Genomic DNA, 18,094 nt, shown 5'->3' on the forward strand with positions numbered 1-18,094 from the left:
AACCGCTGGCAACAAAAGTGAGTACTCCCCTAAGTGAAAATATCCAAATTGGGCCCAAGTGTCAATATTTTGTGTGGCCACCATCATTTTCCAGCACTGCCTTAACCCTCTTGGGTTAACGTAAAAACAAACAAAAAAGGTTGCCACTGGAGTCCTCTTCCACTCCTCTTCCACCTTGCACTCCTCCACCTTCCGTTTGAGGATGCCCCACAGATGCTCAATAGGGTTTAGGTCTGGAGACATGCTTGGCCAGTCCATCACCTTTACCCTCAGCTTCTTTAGCAAGGCAGTGGTCGTCTTGGAGGTGTGTTTGGGGTCGTTATCATGTTGGAATATTGCCCTGCGGCCCAGTCTCCGAAGGGAGGGGATCATGCTCTGCTTCAGTATGTCACAGTACATGTTGGCATTCATGGTTCCCTCAATGAACTGTAGCTCCCCAGTGCCGGCAGCACTCATGCAGCCCCAGACCCTGACACTCCCACCACCATGCTTGACTGTAGGCAAGACACACTTGTCTTTGTACTCCTCACCTGGTTGCCGTCACACACGCTTGACACCATCTGAACCAAATAAGTTTATCTTGGTCTCATCAGACCACAGGACATGGTTCCAGTAATCCATGTCCTTAGTCTGCTTGTCTTCAGCAAACTGTTTGCGGGCTTTCTTGTGCATCATCTTTAGAAGAGGCTTCCTTCTGGGACGACAGCCATGCAGACCAATTTGATGCAGTGTGCGGCGTATGGTCTGAGCACTGACAGGCTGACCCCCCACCCCTTCAACCTCTGCAGCAATGCTGGCAGCACTCATACGTCTATTTCCCAAAGACAACCCCTGGATATGACGCTGAGTATGTGCACTCAACTTCTTTGGTCGACCATGGCGAGGCCTGTTCTGAGTGGAACCTGTCCTGTTAAACCACTGTATAGTCTTGGCCACCGTGCTGCAGCTCAGTTTCAGGGTCTTGGCAATCTTCTTATAGCCCAGGCCATTTTTATGTAGAGCAACAATTATTTTTTTCAGATCCTCAGAGAGTTCTTTGCCCCCTAAGTGCCATGTTGAACTTCCAGTGACCAGTCAGTATGAGGGAGTGTGAGAGCGATGACACCAAATTTAACACACCTGCTCCCCATTCACACCTGAGACCTTGTAACACTAACGAGTCACATGACACCGGGGAGGGAAAATGGCTAATTGGGCCCAATTTGGACATTTTCACTTAGGGGTGTACTCACTTTTGTTGCCAGCGGTTTAGACATTAATGGCTGTGTGTTGAGTTATTTTGAGGGGACAGCAGATTTACACTGTTATACAAGCTGTACACTCACTACTTTACATTCTTCAGTGTTGTCACATGAAAAGATATACTCAAATATTTACAAAAATGTGAAGGGTGTACTCACTTTTGTGATATACTGTATTTATTTGATTTTAAATTCAGGCTGTAACACAACAAAATTCAAACGGTGTAAATACTTTATGAAGGCACTGTACATAGTCATTGAACACTGGTAGCTTTAAGTGCTCAGCATATGTGGGAACTCCTTCAAGACTGTTGGAAAAGCATTCCAGGTGAAGCTGGTTGAGAGAATGCCAAGAGTGTGCAAAGCTGTCATCAAGGCAAAGGGTGGCTACTTCGAACAATCTCAAATATAAAATATATTTTGATTTGTTTAACACTTTTTTGTTACTACATGATTCCATGTGTTATTTCAAAGTTTTGATGTCTTCACTATTATTCTACAATGTATAAAATAGTAAATGTGTAGGTGTGAGTGGTGTGTCCAAACTTTTAACTGGTACTGTATATACACACAAAAGTATGTAGACACCCCTTCAAATTAGTGGATTCGGCTATTTCAGCCATACCCGTTGCTGACAGGTGTATAAAATCGAGCATACAGACATGCAATCTCCATAGACAAACATTGGCAGTAGAATGGCCATACTGAAGAGCTTAGTGGCCTTCAACATGGCACCGTCATAGGATTCCACCTTTCCAACAGGTCAGTTCATCAAATTTCTTCCCTGCTAGAGCTGCCCTGATAAACTGTAAGTGCTGTTATTGTGAAGTGGAAATGTCTAGGAGCAACAATGGCTCAGCCACGAAGTGGTAGGTCACGCAAGCTCACAGAACTGGACTGCTGAGTGCTGAAGCAGGTAGTGTGTAAAAGTTGTCTGTCTCTGGTTGCAACACTCACCACTGAGTTCCAAACTGCCTCTGGAAGCAAGGTCAGCATGAGAACTGTTCGTCGGGAGCTTCATGAAATGTGTTTCCATGGCCAAGCAGCCACACACAAGCCTAAGATCACCATGTGCAATGCCAAGCATCGGCTGGTGTGGTGTAAAGCTCGCCGCCATTGGAATCTGGAGCAGTGGAAACGTGTTCTCTGGAGTGTTTTATCACGTTTCACCACCTGGCAGTCTGACGGACGAAGTCCGACGGACGAATCTAAGTTTGCGGATGCCAGGACAACGTAACTTGCCCCAATGCATAGTGCCAACTATAAAGTTTGGTAGAGGAGGAATAATGGAAGCACGTCCCGCAGTAATGTTCCAACATCTAGTGGAAAGCCTTCCCAGAAGAGTGGAGGCTGTTATAGCAACAAAGGGGGGTGTAAAAAAGGCAGGGACAATTGGGAACTCTGAAAAAAACAAGGTTGAATCATGATGACGTCAGTGATCAGAGCTCTAGAAAGAGGCCCGAGTCCCCGACTTGCAATTCCGAGTTGGATGACCGTTCAAAACGTATTTTCCCAGTCGGAACTCGTTTTTTTCAGAGTTCCCAGATGTCTTGAACTCACTAAGGTCCGACATTTCCCAGTTCTGAGTTTCCAGTTGTTTTGAGCGAGGCAGAAGTCATGCTGGATTGACAGCATGGCCAATGTTGACTGTTTTTCCTTTTAAGCTTGGAAAAGAGACCCTTAAACCCAGACTTGGACCACACACCCACTGCACTGAAAAGCAGCCTAGTAATTGCTTTGCGATGCTTGCAGTTAGCCACTGATTCCTTCCAAACCACTAATTGTTGAATTTGCCATTTCCAACTTGTGTAATGTTTATGTTCAATGGCCGATAAGCACGGATTCGTTTTATCTATCATTTAACTTAATTATTTCTCATCATATGAAAAGGATTGAAAAGGATTTGCCAGTAGATTGTTGACTTGATTCATGATAACTGGTAGCTTGCTAGCTAAGATTTTGGAAGTATGATGTTGACATGATCATTCCAATCAAATCTACTGTAGTTATAATGTGATCATTTTATCTGTGGGGCTTGAATTTGCTTGAATTTGTTTAGCTCTACACATAGATTTTACGGTGATGTAGTGTCCCCATGAGTGACAGAATACTGAGCCAATCACGGCGCAAGTAGAGAATTTTACCAACCCCTACACTACATATTTTCCGCTGGCTGCCCCACAACCACAGAAAGCACTGAGCTAGGCTGAAACACCGCCATTTTGGAGCTGCCTTACTCAAGAAAACAAAAAAGAGACCAAGTTTGTATGCGGCTTTATTAACTCAATGTTCATTGTTTGCAAACTGATATGTGACACGTATTAATGGCAAAATAACAGGTAAACAATTATTATTATAATGTTTTATTTTTTTGCTAAACAGGTGGGGCTCAAAACTGCCCTGAAGCGTACAAAACATTAAGAACACCTGCTCTTTCCATGACATAGACTGACCAGCTGAATCCAGGTGAAAGCTATGATCCCTTATTGTCACTTATTAAATCCACTTCAATCAGTGTAGATGAAGGGGAGGAGACAGGTTAAAGAAGGATTTTTTGGGCCGGTAATCTATTGGAAAATAATAAACATATAAAAAAATGTAAAACAATGAGAATTTTTAATCCTCGAGACAATTGGGACATGGATGGTATATGTGTGCCATTCAGAGGGTGAATGGGCAAGACAAAAGATGTAAGTGCCTTTGAATGGGATATGGTAGAAGGTGCCAGGTGCACCAGTTTGTGTTAAGAATTGCAACACTGCTGGATTTTTCATACCCAACAGTTTCCAGTGTGTATCAAGAATAGTCCACAACCCAAAGGACATCCAGACAACTTGACACAATTGTGGGAAGCATTGGAGTCAACATGGGCCAGCATCCCTGTGGAACACTTTCAACACATTCTAGAGTCCATGCACTGACGAATTGAGGCTGATCTGAGGCCAAAAGGGTGTGCATTTCAATATTAGGAAGGTGTTCCTAATGTTTTCTACCCTCAGTCTATATCTTGCTATCGCCCTCTTCCTCTCCTTGCCTGCCTGCCTCAGAGTATCATCTCAGGGTTGAGTATCCATTAACTCCGGAGACAACGCTGGAGCAGTGCATTTCATGCTCTGACGCTTCCCTCCATCTCCAACCTAAGAGCCAGACCGTGTGAGTGAAGGAGGGAGAGGGTGCATTCGGCTCGCACAGGAAAGTCATGAGTGTCTGGGGTCGTTCAGGGGTAACCAGTATACTGCGCTGCTCTTTCAGAATGAAACACAGCCAAATCCACCCTTTAGTTTAGCATCACTAAGAATTATTTCTTATGAAGTTACATTTTGGTTTGATTAACAGTGACTGCATGATTGTTACGCAATTCCAAAACTTGATAAAAGTGGTGATAAAAACGTATGAGACGACTGACTGTATTAACCTTTAGAGTTCATTTTTGTGTCGATCAATCATACTACATTACCCCCCCTTCCTTCCAGAGACTGTGTCCCCACGCTTCTCTATACCAAGTCCTTCACGTGAACACGCCTCTGCGATGGCCTCCCAGGCACCATCCCGACTTCTGACATCAATGTAGCGAATTCGGGAGTAGCTCCGACAGGGACTCGAACCCGGCTCCAGCGACTGAACATTTTAGCTACATATGGTTTTACTGTGTCTGTGTAGACTATAGCAATCCAAATACTCTGACCTGAATTACAAGGTATCTTTCAGTGGTAAAATCAATAAAAGGACAGATATTTCATTGTGGACCAGTGGAGACTGTATTGAGGATTGAGGATGGCACTCTACAGTACATTGCTGTGACATCATGGGGATGGCAGCAAATGAACATGTTTTGTTAAGCTTTAGAATTCCCAGTGGGCTAACAGAGAGGGGTATTCCCAATGTGTGCGTATTCTCTCCCCAAAGACACATCATGGCGTGACTACATATATCATATCATGGATTGCCAGGAGCCAAAACATCCCAAACAGTACAAAACACACACCCAGTGTCTCTTAAGTATACACATCAATTGCTTACCATACTATAAAACTATCCAAGCATGCATTTCAAATCTAATATACACTCTGTACATTCTTACCACCTATCGAGATATTGTTGCCAAATTAATATTAGCCTTTATCCTGATGATTTACTGGTTTTCCAGTGTACTAACAGGATCAGGCCGACACCAATACTTTTACATTAATATTCCTAATTCCTATGTAAATCCATTTCCTGACATATTATGTAACATATCAGCCAAGCAAAGTTAGTTCCCACAATCCAAGGTTGTTCCAGCTCTAAAACTTCAGTTGGATTAGTGCTTTTACCTCGTGATTTACCCCAGTTGCTCTCATAGAAAAAATATTTGACAAATGCACAAATGGCCATGAAAAAGCCCAGGATTTAATTTTCAGTCAAATTGCTACTGACACTAATTGATTGCCGTTTTAATTGTATATATGAGAAATCGAAAAAGCCACATTAATTTCATATTGCATTATAACACTCCATATCTCCAGAAGGCCACTTGAGTGTGGATGTGCCAGAATGAATAAGCTGATTTCAGTTTTGAACTGGAGTTGCCATTTCAGAGCTAATTCTGAAAGAGCAAGAGAAAGTCCCCTCGTTAAATTCTGATGAGTAAACCATTCCAATGAGTTTGGGGAAAAACATTTGTTCAAAGGGTGAAATTAGTCCACTGTGGATTCAACCCCATATGAGCATGACATTGACAGATTTGTGATAGCATAATATTATTCATTCACATTCAAATGAAGAATAATAACCTGACAGGACAGCCCATCATTTTCATTCTTAGCAATTTAATTGAATCATAAAGGATGGTAAATCATGAGGTTAACAGACAATATAGATTTTTTATTATGCAGGTAAAAACACGTTTACTTCTAAGCTTTTTCTGTTCGCTTGCAAGAGTGTGTAAAAATAAAAAATAAATACATCAACACTTTTAGCAGCAATGTTTCTGCACTGACTGAATTACTAAAACATTGGGGAAAAAGTACACGATCGATAAAAAGTTTACAAGAAAATATTCCTTAAACGAATAAACATTAGTTCTACATATTTGTTCATGTACAAAGTAAATAATCATTTAGCAATATTCCATAAAATAAGATCATGAATTTTACATTATTTATCCCTTACTGGAACGCAGCTTGCAGAGTAGTCAACTAACAAAATGTTGGAATGGAAGTAATCCAACACATGCAAACAAGCTAGGTAAGTAAGCTTATACTAAATGAAAATATCACAATAGAAACTGAAAACACAAGAAAATGATCATTGTTGAACTGTCATGTGGTCTCGCACCAGCTGCATTTAAGTGTTTCCCATATTAAGATGTATTTCCAATGAGCATGCACACATGGCTTGGATGTTGGGACTAATGAGGAGCATATGAACAACAGAGCTGGTCTAATTTACTGACGTGTACACAACCATTATCCTTATAAGGTACACGTATTGAATCCTGGCTCCTGTAATGCAAGCCACAATGTGTGTGTGTGTGTGTTTTGGTTAATCTAGCATGGGAACAAAATAATAACGAGCCTCAAATATCAGGTTCAAAATAAAACTGGTTTCAATAACTTTCATAGTGCTTATACTGTACACTGCAATCATGATTACACACACTGAAATGAAAAGAAATCCCAAAATGTTTCATTTCCTTTTTTAAACAAGGAATGTAGGTCATATATTTATGGAAAGTCAAGACAATAAGTATCTCCCCCCCCTAGAAATGTCATTTAAAACACATTGCAGTAATGTGACTCTGTGCAGTATTTTGTATGAAGTAATTGTTATAGAATGCTTTTGTGAATGAACATTGAGAATGAATTTAACTAACACGGTGACTGTATTTAGCCAATAGCCTTTTGATAATCAGTATTTCATAGCGGTAACCCTGACACCTACAGGGAGGTATCAGAACGTACAACCCTGCAACTGGATGCACAGAAAAGTAGAATCCAAGTGTTCAGAGTCAACAAAGTCGATGTATATCCATTCATTCATTGCAATGAATGTGTGAATCGCTGTCAGAAATCCATTTCGAAACAAGACGTACAGGACTCCAGAAGGATGTTGCTCTTTTCCTAGTGTGGTTTCACTTTCTATGTTCTTTGAGTGTTATGAGTCACAGCACATTCCAAATAAAGTCAACTACAAGTAACCTTGGATAAGATATGATATTATGTGTTGAAGTCATGAATACGATGTCTGTTACCTCTCAAGTCCCACCTCTTCCATAATATCCCTCCTAGCCCCCATGTAGTCTTTATGTGTTCCCTGTAGGTGCTTTTATAAAAGTCACAGTCCCTAGTCACCCATACTGTCTCTGCTGTACTGAGGATACAGGAAGTCTGCTTTAATGAGCCTATATGTTCCTGGGGGCAGAGGAAGGATGGACAATTCCTGGGAGTCTGCAGAGACAAACACAAACAAGCCACGGGTTATAGGGAGCCGCTGTAAATCAGGAGGGAAGGGAGTGCATATGATGTCCGGCAGCATTAAAGTCAAGAAGCATTCTCATATCTCCGACTAACCAAACATGCAGCGTAGCCTCGTAATGCAACACTCCGCCGAGAGCTGGGATGCTTAGGACCCAGAGCGATAGAACACCACAAAAGTGAGGTGATCTATGGAGGGTGTTACCATAGCAACAACATATAGAGACACCCACGGAAGTCTGACTATATTTTTATTACCCCGCTAGGTCATTTGTCAATTCATACATGGGTATATCACAATATGTGAAATGTTGCATTCATAAGCTATTAAATATTTACAAAGACTATCATGCTTATGAATTATAGAACTTCCAAGTTAGTGTGGGGCAGCATATTTATGTAACATAGTCTAGTGTGTGAATAACTATGACATTAGGCAATACAGTGCTTATTAATTCAAGCTAAATTATAACTAGTGTAATTGGAGAGAATATTAGCCTCAGGGCTCTATTCAATCCGTATCGAGGAAGTTCAGCGTTGCAGTGTGATTGAAATTTAAAGGCAATGTTAGTGGAGACTGCATTCTTGGTAAAGGCTGCATACGTCGGCTCATATGGAAATTACCTTTACATTTCTATTGCGCAATCTGTACCGCTTCAGAGATAAAGATTGAATAGAGCCCAAAATTGAAGCGTAAGTAATTTAGCCCAGGAAGACTAGCTCCACTTTTAATGGCCCCTATACATTTTTTTCATTTGCTAATTATAACCATGGTGAGAAAAATGGTGTAAAACATTTAAAATGTATTGAAAGATACGAACAAATACAAACCCTGAGAGCACATAATGACATCATAGCATTGTCATCACAACCATGTTACGGAAAGGCACATTTACATTGTGTGTGTGTTCGCTTATATACCCAGCTGCTCCTTGCTCCTACAATTCTCCTCTCGTAGGAGTGACTCGTCCATTTCCCCAGCAACGGCCGGACTATTTCTTGCTGCCTGGGAAGGAAGAGGCATGTGGGCATGAGGTGCCCTGCCTCGAGTCAGAGGTCAGTGCCAACGCAGACACCACGGTCTAGTGCTCTGCATGGATGGATGGATGGATGGATGGAGGGATGGGGGATGGGGTGGAAGGAGAGAGAAAAGGGGAAAGGAGAAGGAGGATGGAACGTGCAGTGCTCTATGGGGTGTAATTAAGCAGTCCCCTCTGGGCCTATGGAGGGAGGAAGTCAAACGTGGTGAAATACATCTGTTGGTGGAGGGAGCGCCCTATGGCCACGTCTCCCCCATTTAACAGCTGTAACTGGCGGGGTCTACAAGAGTTTTGTCATAGTAGTATTTCTGTATGAATGGGACATTTATCATAATGCAGTAGAGGATACATGACAAGTCTACACAGGCTCTCAGTTAACACCTTATTGAGAGGTACTATTAATCCATTAGAACGAATAAGGAGATGACATGCTTAACGGAATGTTTAAACTCAAGATCTACAGTAGACTTAGTACGAATGAAGTAATGTTGACTTGTAGAAATAAAGAAACAGTACATAAAAACAAATATGATTATGAATGAAGCATCCCTCCAGGTTCCCCAATACTAAAACAAATAACTGTTTCCTTTAACAGGCAGATGCATACTGTATAGCACAACAATTCACTTTTTACCTGGAGGCGGTAATTAACAACAAATCTTAAACAGTAAAGGGCAGTTTCCCGGACACGGGTTAAGCCTAGTCTTGGAATAAACATTAGGCTCAATAGAGAATCTCCATCTGAATGTTTTTTTTTTTGGAGTCCAGGATTAGCTTTATTCGTCCGTGTCCGGTGAACCGCGCCTAAGTGACGTTGCAAACTGGTTCATACGGTACCTGGGCTTGAGGCTGTGATGACGTCTTGTCGTGTGTAGGAGGACCATCATCCATGGTGGTCAAGGGGCGTCCACGGTCAATAAGCAGTTGATGGGTAGGAGTTGTGTAAGTCAGTTCAGGCACATAATTCGAGCCGTAGACAGTGGGCACCTGAGCCTTAACCAGTCCCATGTCAAAGCACACAGCCGACACAAGGGTAGAAGAAATTCATATTGTAGCTAACTGGGATTCCTCACCTAGTTCATATGAATGTTGCTTCAGAATAGTTACTGTATTAAAGCAACTACATATAGTGAGGATGTATAATACTAACTTGTTAGCGTCATCTTGAGTTATTGCCAGCAGATACTTATGACCCCATACTGTGCAATAAAAAAAAACGTTTTTTTTAATTTGTTGTTGTTTATTGTAAGAGACAATGCATTACTGTTCCCACAGGTTTCTTCTGACTAAGCTCTCTAAGGAACCTGAAAAGGACTGCTCAGAGATGCCATGATGAATCTGTCTCTTGTTTTCATTAACTCTACTGTACAGTGAGATCAGGGCAATTAGCTGTGTGGAGTGATGTCTCAGCCAGACTTTTGATCCTAAATCTCTCCATCTTAAAACCTTTTATTCCACTTCGTTGGTTTCAATAAAAAAAAATTAAAAAGATTCCATTGTACTTCAAAAAAAGTCCTGTAATTCAAAGCGATGACATGGAAGTTGGCTGTTATAAATCAAATCCCATGCAGTCACTCCTCTCTCCCCCTCCTCTCCCTTTCAATCACAACGGGTGCTGATTAAATGAGGAAGTCACACTCTAAAAATGCACTTTGAAGCACTATCTTTGTTCAGTGCAGCCGAGTGCAGCAGGGATCAGATCTGCTCTGATCACCGCAGCGCAACGGGGAGGTCAGTGTTCGCTTTAGGAAAGAGAGAGAGGCATTACATCTCATTACAGCCCTGCCGTTTGACAAGTCTGTGGCCCCACTCCCCTGGGTGCATGGGAGACAGCACAGCACAGAACTACTGGGGCTGCTGCCACTTACACACACTAGTCTACTGAGAGACAATCTGAGGTGAATGTGAGATTCTGCCTGCCTGGCACAACAACAACAAAAAACTAACGTTAACCGCAATGGGGTTTCTTATGACAGGAGCAAAATCATTTAATTGCTAGCTCAACAGCTTGGGGCCTTCGTAGCGGCGGTCTGGTCATTTGGGATAGTCTGGTTATGGTGGGCGGCTCAATGATTTAGTGCGATGTAATTGGTGGCTCCGTAATTGCAGATAATGTCAGCAGGGGTGGTATAACAAAAGATTTGTGCTGACAACTTAATTCCCTCATTTGGCTTGTGGGTGATACTGTGTTTGTATACATCGGTCTCACTTATAAACATTATCCACAGCTATCCCACTGGGAACATTTCATTGAAATGACGTGGCAACAACTTTAATTCAACCAGTGTGTGCTCAGTGGGATGTCATCACTGCATAGTTAAACTGGCACAGGTCTACAGCCACTGCAGAGATGCAACAGGTGGGCACTGAACACTGCAGTTAAAATGGAAGAAAACTCCCCAGTTTATTGGGTTTTATAAAGTGCTTGGGGAGATTTCTATCACAGAGGCTGATGAGGACAGGACAGAGCAGTAATGGTGAATGGTAGTGCAGGGGTGCAGCAGTCACAGGAAAGAACACCGAGTACTGGGGGTACTGCCAAGTCTGCCCCGGGCCCCTCCGCTGTCCCCTCGGCGCCCCTACCAGCCACCATCTGTCACATATCTCTCTACTGGTCTCCGAGACAGTGGCCAACCACAACGAGAACTGCTGATTTGGTGTTTAATTATATCACCCTTATTTAACCAGGTTAGTCTCATTGAGATAAAAATCGAATTTTCAAGAGAGACCTGGACCAAGACAGCAGCATCAGCACATTCATTCCAGACAAACAGTCACATGACATCAACCAGACAAAGATATATGGTGTGGTGTTCTGTTCAGGTTCATAGGCAGAGGGGATCTCACAGCTGTACACTAATCCTTTAAACTGACCTCTGGTGATCAGGGAGGCTCACTCAGCTGCTTTAGATCATGTCCATTTCCATAACTCATTTACAAAATGTTCATTATACAAAGGCACAGCCCACATCAGCTCACTTCCCTGTTTATCATTAAAAAAAATAGTAACACAGAGACATAGGCTTTAGGTAAGATACAGTATGGTAACTCCAGAGGATTGTCTCTCTCTCATTCCTAGACTTATAAACGCATTCACAGTCCTACAGAACATCAGTTAAACCAATCCCTATATTTACACTATCATATTCCGTTGACCCTCAGAACAGGGCCTTGGCTTTAATATTATGGATGGACACATACAAGATGAAAATGAATACAGGGATAGGTTAAAGTGGAGGGGAAAAAGGTGGCAAGAGGGAGGTTCGGCTGTGTGCTTGTAACTAACGGGTCTTAGAAGGCACAGGCGCAAACCACTGCTACCACTACTATGTTGCCGATGGTTGCAATGACGGCTACCCAAAGCCAGATGGCGTCGCTGGAGTACTTGCCCTCCTCTTCCGCCTCAGTCGGCCGGGAGAAGTTGGCATTGAGGTTGGAGGTGGAGGTCTGGAGGGACGTGTTGCCATTGTACGGGGAATCCATGAAGGCCCCACTCACAGCCGGAAAATGCTGAGGGACAAAAGAAGGAGAGAGATGAGAAGATGACTTGGATCGAGGCCAGGATAATAGCATATCAGAGATAGACTATATGTACAGTAGCTCTGTAAACCCTTTGTCTAAAAACAGCATCTGGAGGGTAACAGGTATCATAAGGTTGATAAAATGGTCCACCACTCAGTTAATGAAGTACTGAACACTAAATGTGTTTTAAAAGGGTATATCAAGTGGAATCGATAGAGGGAGATGAGAATAGAAACACGTCGGAGAGACATGTGCATGTAGGTACTTGGGAACATCCCATGTACAACGTGAACTGTATGATGTGAACGGAAATACCCTCAGTGCTGTGAGGGCAGCCGGGGGAACAAGAACAATCCAGAGCATCTGGTTAGTCACTGTGGCGTTTCTACCCTGTGTCCTATTCTGACGATCACAGCTGCATGACCTATATTATACAACACAGTCAGGCACTGTCTCCCTCTCTCCTATGGGACTCACCAGTGTTTGTACAGAAGATGTCCTCAAATAACTTACCGAGTCAAACTATAATACTCACGATTAAAACCCATGAACAATTTAAAAGGTGCAGTTAACCACCTAAAGGATTTCATACATACATACACATACACATACAATATGATAAGAAAATGTATTTGCTGTGGCTTTTTTTTTGTGATTCTTGCAAATGTGCAGCCTTGAACTAGCTAAATGAGTCACCAGACGAGAGTGTCCCTGTTGTTATTTGGAGGAACGTTCGGAGGACACGGACAGGTTTGTTTTCTTCACCCCTCTTCACCTTGCCTGGCTTAAAACACACATCCATTTATCAGCTAAGTCTGAGTTGGCCCACCCAGCTCTTAACATATGGCTGGACCAGCCAGACGGGACAACTGCACGTAGTGATGGCTCAATCATTTAGCTGTTCCTTGTCCCCGCGCCTCATTGCCCCCACCGTCTCCACAGGGACAGGCTCGATCCATCAGGAGGGGACACTGTCATCATTCTCTTACTCCCATCTGCCACTGATAAGAAGAGAGAGGAACAAGGAGGAACCACCGGACTACCTCCACTACACCTCCTATCAGGAAGAGTGATCAGGGAGAACTTGGTGTGCACCAAAGTTTCAATTGAACAACAATTAAAGTTGTGTAGTGTTGTCACAAACTGTCAGAAACCGTATCAGGGAAGCTCATCTGCGTGCTCGTTGTCCTCACCAGGATCTTGACTTGAATGCAGTTTGGTGTCGTAACTGACTTATGTGCGCAAATGCTCACCTTCGATTGCCACTGGCACGCTAGTGAAGTGTGCTTTTTAAGGATGAATCAACTTCAACGTTGTGAACAGAGTGCCCCATGATCGATGGGGTTATGGTATGGGCAGGCATAAGCTATGGACAAAGTACACGATAGCATTTTATCGATGGCAATTTGAATGCACAGAGATACCGTGACGAGATCCTGAGGCCCATTGTCGTGCCATTCATCTGTCGCCAACACCTCAGCATGATAAAGCATTGCCCCATGTCGCAAGGATCTGTACACAATTCCTGGTAGCTCAAAATGTCCCAGTTCTTCCATGGCCTGCATACAGTGCCTTGCAAAAGTATTCATCCCCCTTGGAGTTTTTAGTATTTTGTTGCATTACAACCTGTAATTTAAATAGATTTTAATTTTTATTTTATGTAATGGACATACACAAAATAGTCCAAATTGGTGAAGTGAAATGAAAAAAATAACTTGTTTAAAAAAATTATAAATCATTAAAAACGGAAAAGTGGTGGTGCATATGTATTCACCCCCTTTGCTATGAAGCCCCTAAATAAGATCTGGTGCAACCAATTACCTTCAGAAGTCACATAATTAGATAAATAAAGTCCACCTGTGTGCAATCTAAGTGTCACATGATCTCAGTATATATACACCTGTTCTGAAAAGCCCGAGAGTCTGCAACACCACTAAGCAAGGGGCACCATGAAGACGAAGGAGCTCTCCAAACAAGTCAGGGACAAAGTTGTGGAGAAGTACAGATCAGGGTTTGGTTATAAAAAAATATCCAAAACTTTGAACACCCCATGGAGCACCATTAAATCCATTATTAAAAAATTGAAAGAATATGGCACCACAACTAACCTGCCATGAGAGGGCCGCCCACCAAAACTCACGGACTAGGCAAGGAGGGCATTAATCAGAGAGGTAACAAAGAGACCAAAGATAACCCTGAAGGAGCTGCAAAGCTCCACAGCGGAGATTGGAGTATCTGTCCATAGGACCACTTTAAGCCGTACACTCCACAGAGCTGGGCTTAACGGAAGAGTGGCCAGAAAAAAGCCATTGCTTAAAGAAAGAAATAGGCAAACACGTTTGGTGTTCGCCAAAAGGCATGTGGGAGACTCCCCAAACATATGGAAGAAGGTACTCTGGTCAAATGAGACTAAAATTGAGCTTTTTGGCCATTAAGGAAAACGCTATGTCTGGAGCAAACCCAACACCTCTCATCACCCCGAGAATAACATCCCCACAGTAAAGCATGGTGGTTGCAGCATCATGCTGTGGGGATGTTTTTCATCTGCAGAGACTGGGAAACTGGTCAGAATTGAAAAAATGATGGATGATGCTAAATACACGGAAATTCTTGGGGGAAACCTGTTTCAGTCTAGAGACTCATACCCCAAGAGACTTGCAGCTGTAATTGCTGCAACAGGTGGCTCTTCAAAGTATTGACTTTTGGGGGGGGTGAATAGTTATGCACGCTCAAGTTTTCAATTTTTTTGTCTTATTTCTTGTTTGTTTCACAATAAAAAATATTTTGCATCTTAAAAGTGGTAGGCATGTTGTATAAATCAAATGATTACAAACCTCCCAAAAATACATTTTAATTCCAGGTTGTAAGGCAACAAAATAGGAAAAATGCCAAGGGGGTGAATACTTTCGCAAGCCACTGTACTCACTGGACATGTCACTCATTGAGTATGTTTGGGATGCTCTGAATCGACGTGTACAACAGCGTGTTCCAGTTCCCGCCAATATCCAGAAACTTCGCAGAGCCATTGAAACGGAGTCACCAGACGAGTGTCCCTGTTGTTATTTGGAGGAACGGGACAACGTTCCACAGGCCACAATCAACAGCCTGATCAACTCTATGCAAAGGATATGAGTCGTGCTGCATGAGGCAAATGTTGGTCACACCAGATATTGACTGGTTTTCAATATCTGGTAAATTTGCTTATAATTATGTTATGACATCACATGCCCAACCTACCTTCAAAAGTATTTGACAATCATCATTTATTCGAAAATCAGTTTCCATTATAATTTGTCGCAATAAATAGTTAGACAACAAATCCACCCCTGTGGAAAGGATAAAAATGTTGTCAATCTTTAGAAAATGTCTCCTATATCTGCCGTTTCCATTACACAGGTCGCAATGATTGCTTTTGTCAAATAAACCTGGGTTAATGGAAACCTGCCCAATGCCTCTCAATGGTGAGGATGTGTCTAAGGCACTGAGCTACTGTGAAAGACTGCAGAGACACAGGCCCAGTGAGGGAATGACACAAATTACTTTGATTGGCTCACAATGAGCTCTGTCTGTCCCTAGAGGCCAATGAGAAACCCATTGAAACAGACAGAAGGAAGGAGAAAATTAAGACTTGAGGTTCATCAATAGCGATCGCTGTTAGGAGTTGTAATTAATACTCTCTAACAAGGCAATGGGAAAAGAGCCAAGCATTCACTGGCAGGCTGGGGAGCCTAACTGACAAGCTTCTGTTTCCTGTCACAACACGAGAGGAGATCCCAGCTAAATAAAAATCATGTCTTTGAATGTGTCATTCCAGTTCTATTTCAGTGTGCTATTAAACCCTGGGAGGAACACACAGGTAAGGGCACCCCAGGGCCACCAGAGAGGTGTGGTGTCATGACAGGGACAATAAATATTGAAGTTAATAACATACAGGCCCCGCGGCTGTGTTGTTTTGCATGATTTTACTTAACTGACTTGCCTAGTTAAATAAAGGTTAAGAACAAATTCTTATTTAAAATGACAGCCTACCCCGGCCAAACCCTCCCCTAACCCAGATGATGCTGGGCCAATTGTGCGCCGCCCTATGGGAATCCCGAACACGGCCGGTTGTGACACAGCCTGGGAACGAACCAGTGTCTGTAGTGATGCCTCTAGCACTGCAATGCAGTGTGATTACAGTTGATTACAGTTGATGGTATCAGGTGTGCTGAAGTTTGTGTCAAAAATGTGTTCCACTGAGGCAACTAAAGACGAACTGTCCACCAAAACATATATCACAGTCAACAAACATCTGGGTCCCAAATAAAGCTCTGGTGATACTCCACAGCATTCAGAAACCCATAAAGAGTAGGACACTGGATATACATAGCAACTCCTTTCAGCAGAGATAATAACCAGCTTAGGTTCCAGGGAGGCTTCTGAAGGTGTCATTCCATCCATACATGAGCTATATACTGTACATGAAGGTCCTAAAGACCTTACTCCTTAACTTGGTTTAAAAGCAACCAGAGGTGATGTTCCCTGTCGCGTTTGGATTGAAGAGTTGTCCGAGGACGTTGTCACTGAAGTGGAGGCAGGGTGAGAGTTCACCGTTCAATTCTTCTTTTAATGATCAGTAGGTCTGATAAAGTCACCCTCACCTCACCAATTATCAGTGCAGATAACGAAACCTAATTTAAGGCTCGGGTACAGCCCATGGTGTCAAAGCGAAAGTTCTAAACAAGGACCTTTCTCACAGTGGAAAATTATTTGTATTATGCAAGATAATATCCAAGGCAATATCCGATATGGATTGCTTGATATCCATAATCCAATATGGTGGTTGGATGGTTTAGGTGTCATCTTCTAAGAGAGAATAGAAAATATCAACTCACATGGTCACACAGAGGAGGCCTGTGTGAAGGATGACGGAACATATCTATGAAACATCCTGAACGTCATAGTGATCTCTTAGCACAGAGGTTCATCATCTGTCTCCACTCAAAGCTATGCTCCAGATACTCTTTCTTCCAATAGCGATGAAAGGGAAGAAGAAGAACTAAAATGCAATTTAGACTAGGAACAATCATTTCTAAGCAACCTTTAAAGGAGACGTTTGCTTTTTCACTACCACATTTCTATTTTTGTTGGGACTCGAGCAATACCTCTCCATTCAGTCTACAGGTAACTGCCAAAATAAAGGAAACAATTGAGTAAATGAGGGGTCCAGACACTTTTTGTTGTTGTTGCTTTCACTTGTATTTCAGGAACTTACCCTAACCAGCGATTCATTTCCTCATATACGGAGGCTCTGAAAAGACATAAACAAATGCTCCAAAAACACCCAAATACGTCATTTTAGAAATGGAAACACTCTCAGTATAGTGATGCAGATCTTTAGATGTTGTACACATGAAATTGTGTCATTACAAACCTTATCCGCAACGTTATATTCAATTCAGTCTACAGGTTACTGCCAAAATAAAGGAAACACTTGAGTAAATGAGGGATACAAAGTATATTAAAAGCAGGCGCATCCACACAGGAAGTTCCAGACATTTGTAGAATCGATGCCAAGGCACATTGAAGCTGTTCTGATAGCCCATGAACTCATGGTGGCCCAACGTAGCTCATGGTGGCCCAACGTATTATGACTCTTCATGTTGGTGTTTCCTTTATTTTGGCAGTTACCTGTAGCAGCAGGTTACTCTGAGAATGGACAGCTGGATAAAGGTAACGGCTTGCGTCGCACAAATGGATATAACATTGCGGAAAATGTTTGGAATGACACAATTTAATGTGAACAACATGTAAAGACCTGCATCACTATATTGAGAGCTTTTTTGAATGAGGTGTA

General features: G+C 42.4%; 1 long non-coding RNA gene across 2 annotated transcripts in view; it reads right to left on the bottom strand.

Moving 5' to 3' along the window:
* Window positions 1-6,980: 6,980 nt before the first annotated feature.
* LOC106612712 (uncharacterized) overlaps window positions 6,981-18,094 on the bottom strand; it is a 34,093-nt gene continuing 22,979 nt past the window's right edge. Inside the window, exons 3-5 of one of the 2 annotated variants that reach the window (XR_006771133.1) lie at window positions 9,574-12,246; window positions 8,618-8,916; window positions 6,981-7,669 (exon numbers count right to left, since the gene is read on the bottom strand). This is a non-coding gene — a long non-coding RNA (uncharacterized lncRNA). The remainder of the gene's footprint in view (window positions 7,670-8,617; window positions 8,917-9,573; window positions 12,247-18,094) is intronic. The other variant, XR_001330353.2, reaches the window with a different exon arrangement.

The sequence above is a fragment of the Salmo salar genome, chromosome ssa09, assembly GCF_905237065.1.
Source record: "Salmo salar chromosome ssa09, Ssal_v3.1, whole genome shotgun sequence".
NCBI lineage: Eukaryota > Metazoa > Chordata > Actinopteri > Salmoniformes > Salmonidae > Salmo > Salmo salar.